At 39.0% G+C, this 7,337-nt stretch overlaps 1 non-coding gene across 1 annotated transcript; it reads left to right on the top strand.

Annotated features, from left to right (window-relative positions):
* The first annotated feature begins 2,732 nt into the window (after positions 1–2,732).
* LOC114037801 lies at positions 2,733–2,835 on the top strand. Its single transcript, XR_003568508.1, has one exon. It is a non-coding gene; the product is annotated as a U6 spliceosomal RNA (small nuclear RNA).
* The last annotated feature ends 4,502 nt before the right edge of the window (positions 2,836–7,337 follow it).

Raw genomic sequence — 7,337 nt, 5'->3', positions numbered from 1 at the left:
CTGTTTCTCCTCCATTCCACCCACCCTCACCCCACAAAGAAAGAAAGAAATCCTATCTTACACTAATACTCAGTCGGGTTAGAGGAAACTGAGGCTACATGTTCTCCAAGGCAGGCTCGCGGTTGTTTACTAAGGACTAGGCTAGGGAAGCGAGTAGATTGAGAAGTTGAGGAAGGGGCCACAGCCAGGCGGGGGCGAAGGGCGGGATGGCTTTGGTAGCCCTAAGCATCAACTTCTTGCAGAGAGAAAGTGGGAGCCCCCAGAACAGCTTGGAAATTCCAAAACCGGCGAAGGGACACTCCAGCTGCTTTCATATGGAAATCGACCTTGGAGCAGACGTTGTTTCTGGATGGAGCAGAAGCCAAGACCAAGTTCACTGAACCTAACATAGCGTTCAATCAACCATTGAAACCAAGGAGGAGAGAAAGCCAGAGAGGGAGGGGGGCTGGAGAGACTTGCCTTTCATTTGGGCTTGGTCACAGGGATGGCAGTAGGGAGAAATGAAACACTGGAAACAACTTTGAAGGCCGAGAAAGCCCTGCCGATCAGGGGTACGTTTTGTTTGCATCAAAGAAAGAGAATCATTCAAAGCAATGACTCTTCCCCCTGCCACCCCGCCCAACACATTTGACAGAACAAATGCAAGTAGATATGATGAGTTGTCGTTACAGAGGGCATGTGAAGTAAGTCAACTGCAAAGATTCAAAAAGCAGGAACTATGTTTTTAGGAAAGATTTGAGTGTTGGACTTGTGTTGGCTTATTTTTTTTTCCACTCCATCTTCTATAGCTCAAAAATAAGTTGAAGGGGCGGGGGGAATGAAACTTAACATTGTATCTTCCTAGAGACTTTTTTTTTTTTGCTGGTTTCCTGTCTTTTGTCTTTGATTTATTATTGCCTTTATTTGTTCCTCCCGTTTGGTTCATTTTATTCTTATTTTAAAAGAAAAGCTCCAAAGGCCGTTCTATTTTTATGGAAATTGCTCAGTGGTAACAATTTTAGATAGCTTCCAGAAGAATAATCTTTGTGCTAGCCATTTCACCCAAGATGCTTTGCTGTATTTCACATAACAATTTACTAATTAATGACAAATTAAATGGAATTCAGCAAGAAGAATCAGAGGTTAGATTACTGGTGTATACTCTGTGTAAAAAGGTATGCAAATATCTTCAACCCATTTGTGGTTCATCAGTGGGAAATAATAGCTATTCTACTTAAAAATTTAGCATGCAGGAGAGCTACTAAGAAACTGAATTTGGAAATTATGTATAGTTTTGATTTAAAAAACATTTTCTAGATTAAACACTCTCTTTAGTTTTAAGGGCACAACGAACTTTCTATTTTATTAACTTAAAGCAGTATAGGCATCCAGCTATCCTTTGCTTCAGACATTAATTATATACTGGGAAGCAAAAGGCCACTTTCTAAAATCAGTACACAAAATTGTGCTTAGTTCTCTTAGAGGAAAAAGAGAGAGGACAAACTCAAGACAGAATGCTTACCAGAAAAGAATACACCTTGCTTATAAAACGTTTTGTTTTCCTTTAAATCACTTTGTTGTACACAGAAAAAACTGGCACTACCATCTAACTGCCTTAGGAATTTCCTTCCTTCCTGGTTTCTATGATAGACTTTCTACATGAATTGGGGAAAATTGTCTCTCTTACCTCTGCCTCAGTTTCTTACATACCTGAACAAGCAGAACAACTTACCACAGAGAGGTACTGTGAAACTAAGAGAATTCATATTTGTAGAATAATTTTATCTCTAACTTGGAAAGGTCTTTCCTAAGTGAAATATTTTTATGTCTACATGAACATCCACATGAATCATTAAAAGACTTTGATTTTGGAAATAGTGCATTAATTTGGCATATGAACATCTCCAGTGTGATATTACTTGTTTTGGATGAATAGATAATAATTTATTTGGGATTATTATAATGTTGTGAGGGAAAGGAAGATCCACTGTCATTATTTCCTTTTCCATTTTCATTTTTTCATCCCTTCAATATCATTTTAATTCAAATTATGGTCCAAGTGATAAGCCTTTGTTCTGAGGGATATTACTCATTTAATTTAATTTACTATTTGTGTGGTATGCTGGAAAGAATTCTGGATTTAGATTAAGAAAACTTGGGTTCAAATCCAGACTTTGATCTTTACTGTCTGTGTGATTTTGGATGGATCAGATCTCCTCCCTGGCCCTCAATTTTCTCATCTGCAAAATAAGGGGTTTGAATTACATGATCCTCAATGTCCCTATGAGCTCTAAATCTCTAATCCTATATCCCTCTGCGGTCTTGGGCAGATCATTTCATTTCCTTGGACTTCAGTTTCCTCATGTGTAAAATGAGTGTGTTAAATAGATGATTTTTAAGGTCCCTTTAAGTTCTACATCCTATGATCCTTTGTGGTGGTCTCAATAGTAATAACTTGTGCTTTGTAATTATGCTCTAAAAAGTGCTCTGGCATATGTTTTCTCATTCAGTCCTCTCAATAGCCCTATAGAACAATTCAAATATAGTTATCCCCCCCTTTACAGATGAGGAAACTGAGGCTCAGCGAAGGTAAGCAGCTTGCCCACCATTACACAGTTACTCAGTAAGAGGGCCAGAATACCAACATATCTCTCTGACCCCATCAACAATACCCTTTGCTCAACAATTACTCAATGTAGCAGTCCTTTGAGTGAGAAGGAAAAATCTATTAGAATGATCAGTTGACCAAGCATTTCAACCAAATGGACTGTGGTAAAATTGGAAGGATAATGAGAAGATAAGCATGCCCCATGCTCAAGAAAGACACACAAATTTAGGAAGCATTCGTCCATATCTCTCCTTCATCAAAGTCCTTTTCCAGTGCTTCATAATGGAGCAACCTGGGTTTCTTCCAAGGCTATGCCATCAGGGCACAAGTTCTAAAAAGCTGGAAAGACTTTAAATGTGGGACCAATGATGGATTGCAGAGCTTAGAATCTAAGCTTAAGGCTGACTTAGGGTCTAAAATCAAAGATGATACACAGCACAGGATTGGTGATTTATTACTACATTTTAATTTAAATAAACATTTATTAAGTTCCTATTATATGTCAGGCACTATGCTAAGTGTTGGGGATACAAAAACAGGCAAAAGACAATCCCTTCCCTCAAGGAGCTTACAAACTCCTCCTCCTCCTCTCCTCCTCCTCCAACTACTACTACTACTACTGCTGCTGCTGCTACTGCTACTCTACTACTACTCCTACTCTACTACTACTCCTACTACTACTACTATTACTACTACCACTACCACCACCATAGGGCAACATCAACTCACAGTTAGCTAAAAAGTTTTGAGCCTCCATGACAAAGAAATGATTGATATTCTTTTTTTTATGATTGATATTCTGAAGTGTAGTAATGACAGTCTGATTCAGGATTCATGGTGACTTTGAGGCTCTTCCTCTACTTTGTCAAGGTTTTAACGGTTTGCAAAGCACATTTCATACATTGTGTCATTTGATCCTCCCAACAATCCTGGGAAAGATAGGTTTTATTGTTAAACCCATCTTTCGGGTGAGGAAATTGAGATTCATAGAGGTACAGTAACTTGCCCAGGACCACGTATATAATATCTGAGGCAGAATGCAAACCCAGGTCTTCCTGTGTAGCCTGCTGCACACTTTGTCTAAGCCAGTTTCTTGACTTATTAAGTGATGGCTAATAGCCAGTGTGAATGCTTGCATTGTGATAATCTGATTGAATAGATAAGTTTGCTTTGATTTAGCCACTGATCCTTCCCTGTAAGACTTTAGAATCCAACAGAAACAAGACCCTGATGGAGAGAGAAGCATCTTAGTATGGTGGAAAGAACACTAGCCAGAAAAGTTAGGAAACCTGAATTCTAATCCTGACTCTGCCATTAACACTAGTTGTATGACCTTAAGCAATTCACCTAGCTTCTTATTTTTTATCTATATAATAATGGTCCCTTACATTCATATAATGGCTTCTGAAGAATTTTCACATGTGTTCATCTAATTTAATACTTGCCAAGTGTTTGACTTGCATATAGAACTAGAAAATGTAAGGGTTTAGACAAGATGAGTTTGAAAAATCCTTTCCAAGTGTAAAACTTCATGTTTCCATGACTCATATTATATTCTATATTGGATTGTTTCATCTTGGCTTGAAGAACCTATATTAGCCTTCTTTTTTTCTTTTATCTTCCTCACCTCTTTGACTCTGTGCCCTTTACTTCAGACAAAGAAACCTTTCAGATCTCTTTCTCTCTCCTATTCCCATTTGCAGCAGCCTACCCATTCCTTTATTCCAAAGACTCCTCCAATCTCCCTTCCTTTCAGAATCTAGTCCAGGTATGCAGACTATAGAAAGGCAACTTGACATGCCCTATCCCCATCATGTTGCCACACCTCTGGCCTCCTCTGTTCTCTCTCACTCTGCCAATGTGATTATTCAAAGTTAGAAGGAATCTTAGAGATCATTTTGCCCAACCTTGTGATTTTACAGATGAGGAAATTAAAGAAAGCAAAGTGGAAGATTTGCCCAAATTCACACAAAATTTGCCAAAATCAAAGGCAGAAGTGGGACTAGAACCCAGGTCTCCTGATGTTCAATCAATAATCTTTTCAGCTATGCTATCTGCCTATTGGAAAACAAAAGTATTATACTCCTTTTGCTTTTCATACTCATAAAAATAAACAATAGTAACAACAAAAATAGCTGGGGTTTTTTTTCAGTTAAGCACTTCACAAAGTGCCCCCAAAGTTGTCATTGGGTGGTTCAACGTCAACTTAGAAAAAATCTTTAGTAGGGTACCTAAGGAATCTGTGCTATTTAACATTTTTTGTTGATGTTCGGGAAAAGACATAAATGTCATCCTTGTCAAATTCTCAGGTGACACCAAGCCAGAAAGGATTGCTACCATGTTGGATGGCAGGGTCAGGTTCCAAAAAAAATCCTGAACAATGAACTTAAGCAAATAAGATGAAATTTAACAGGGATAAATGTTATACTGGAGTCCAAAAAAAATCACCTTCCCAAGATATGACATACAGGCAAGGTATGGATGCACAGCAGTTCATAAGAAAAAGATTTGGAAATTTTAGTGGACTATAAGCTCCATACCCATCAACACTGTGATATACTAGTCAAAATAACTAATGCAATTTTGGGTTTCAGTAGAAGCTTAGTTTCAAGGCAAAAAAGATAATGGGTCCACTGTGCCCTGCCCTGCTAAGATCATATCTAGAGGAGTGTGTTCATTTTTGGATGTCAAATATCAGGAGGACATTAATAAGCTGGAGTAAATCACAGGAAGGGAAGTCAAGATGGTGAAGAGCTTCAAGTTCATACCACATGGGGATTTCTTGAAGAAACCAGGGATTAGTTTAGCCTATAGGAGAAGGGATTGAGGGTTGGGTTGGGGGGGATGGGGTTGTGACCTGAAATATCTTCTCTTGTTTTATATTATTAAAGCATGTATGTGTTCACTCTCCAGATAGAGTGTCACATCTTCAAGCACAGGGACCATGTCTTATATTTTCTTTGTGCCTTAATACAGGCACAAATGGTAAATAGCAGGCTGGAACTTGAACCCCAGACTTCCCATCCTATTTGGGAATGTGGACATAGCATATGCTACAAAAACTAATTTTTTTCTCAATAAACATGAGATTACATTAGGATGATGTTAATACTCTACTTTGAATTAACAAATATACACTGAATAATGAATGAATCAATTCAATATCACCAGTTCTCAGTTCTTGCCAGAAACTAGAGAGATAGTGTTCAATTTGATAAAGGATAAGACAGCACGTTGTAGTGAATGGTCATAGGATTTTGAATTTGCAGGACCTGAGTTCAGATCCTGCCACAGAAGCTTACTCACTAGTCATGTGACCCTGAGTCATTTAATTTCTTCAAGAAGTTTTTCCTGGTCCCCTCTCCTCCCCACCCCTGCCACTGCTAGTGCCTTGCTTCTGAGGTTACTACCCACTTACACTGTATAGATCTTGTATGTGCATCATTATTGGTATGTTGGCCGCCTTACCTCCCCATTAGAATGTGAGTTTCTTGAGGGCAGGGATCACATTTTGGCCTTTCTTTGTATGCTACATACATAGCATAGTACCTGGCACATAATAAGCACTAAATAAATGCTTTTTTTGATGATGATGCTGATGATGAAATAGGAAGAATGATCTTAAATAGCCAAGAAGAAATTAATGAAGCTATTATAATCTCCCATTTCCTTGAAATGAGGTTGGTTTCCTAAGATGTGGGATAGAACCAAGTTCTTATGCTCTATGGGGATAAATAAATGTTTACTTCAAACGAAACTGAGGATTGAATTAGAATGTGTTACTTGAGATGAAATTTATATGCTTTTATCCAAGAACAATTTCTTCATACTCTGTCAGGACCTTAGAGCAACCACGCTGGGCTCTTTGGAGAGGGGGGGAGGGAATATTAATCTAAGCCTGGATCAGAGCAGGAGGATGATTCTGAAACCAAGTGCTTAAGGCCTTCAGGCACTCTTGTCTCAGCTGGAGAGCTACCTCTCTGGTCTTTTCCTATTCCCCCGGTCCCTTAGCTTGAACCAGGAAGCTTCCTCTGCCCCTCCTGACTCTGATGTTCTGTTTTCCCCACTTTGGCTTGACAGCCTAATGTCAAGTGGTTCTCCTGTGCTCCTGACTTCATTTCCTTTTTGCTGCCTCTGCTTCCTCCCCATATCCTCATCTCCCCATCTATGACCTTAGCCTAGTGACCTAATCCTGATTTAAATTAACCCTACTGTTGCCAACAGAATGCAAATGCCTGGAATTGATCCAATCCCAGGGCCCCAGAAGAAAAGATTCTGAGACAATGTGGATGTAAGAAAAAGCAGTAATTTATTTCCCCCAAAAAAATCTCTTTCTGTACTGGGTTCTCAAGATAGGTCTAGATTTGCTTTACAGAGCCATGGCCACAGGAGAGACAATCCCAATACCCAGTTTTATTATCCTTAAATATTCTCACACATGGGAAAGGGATGAGCAAGGTAGGCCTAGAGCACAACACACAAGGGGACAAAAGAAGGAACACTTTTCAATATTACCTTTTATACCTCTGCCTATTTTTAATTCCAGAAAATTTTGCCTTCTGTGGTACATGGGTATTGTCATGAGTCACAATGAAGGCTCTATGCCTCAGGTAGAGGATAACACACGAGGTGTAATTTTAAAACATGACCCACAGTGGACAAATGCTTTGTCCCAGCCCTACATATACATTGCCAACCTAAATTGCCTTAAACATAAGACAGCTTTGCTTCCCCCTTGATCTCTACTGAA

The sequence above is a fragment of the Vombatus ursinus genome, unplaced genomic scaffold, assembly GCF_900497805.2.
Source record: "Vombatus ursinus unplaced genomic scaffold, bare-nosed wombat genome assembly UNPS02010548.1, whole genome shotgun sequence".
Taxonomy (NCBI): Eukaryota; Metazoa; Chordata; class Mammalia; order Diprotodontia; family Vombatidae; genus Vombatus; species Vombatus ursinus.
Note: the sequence above shows the minus strand (reverse complement) of the source record. Positions and strands in the feature narration are given on the sequence as shown.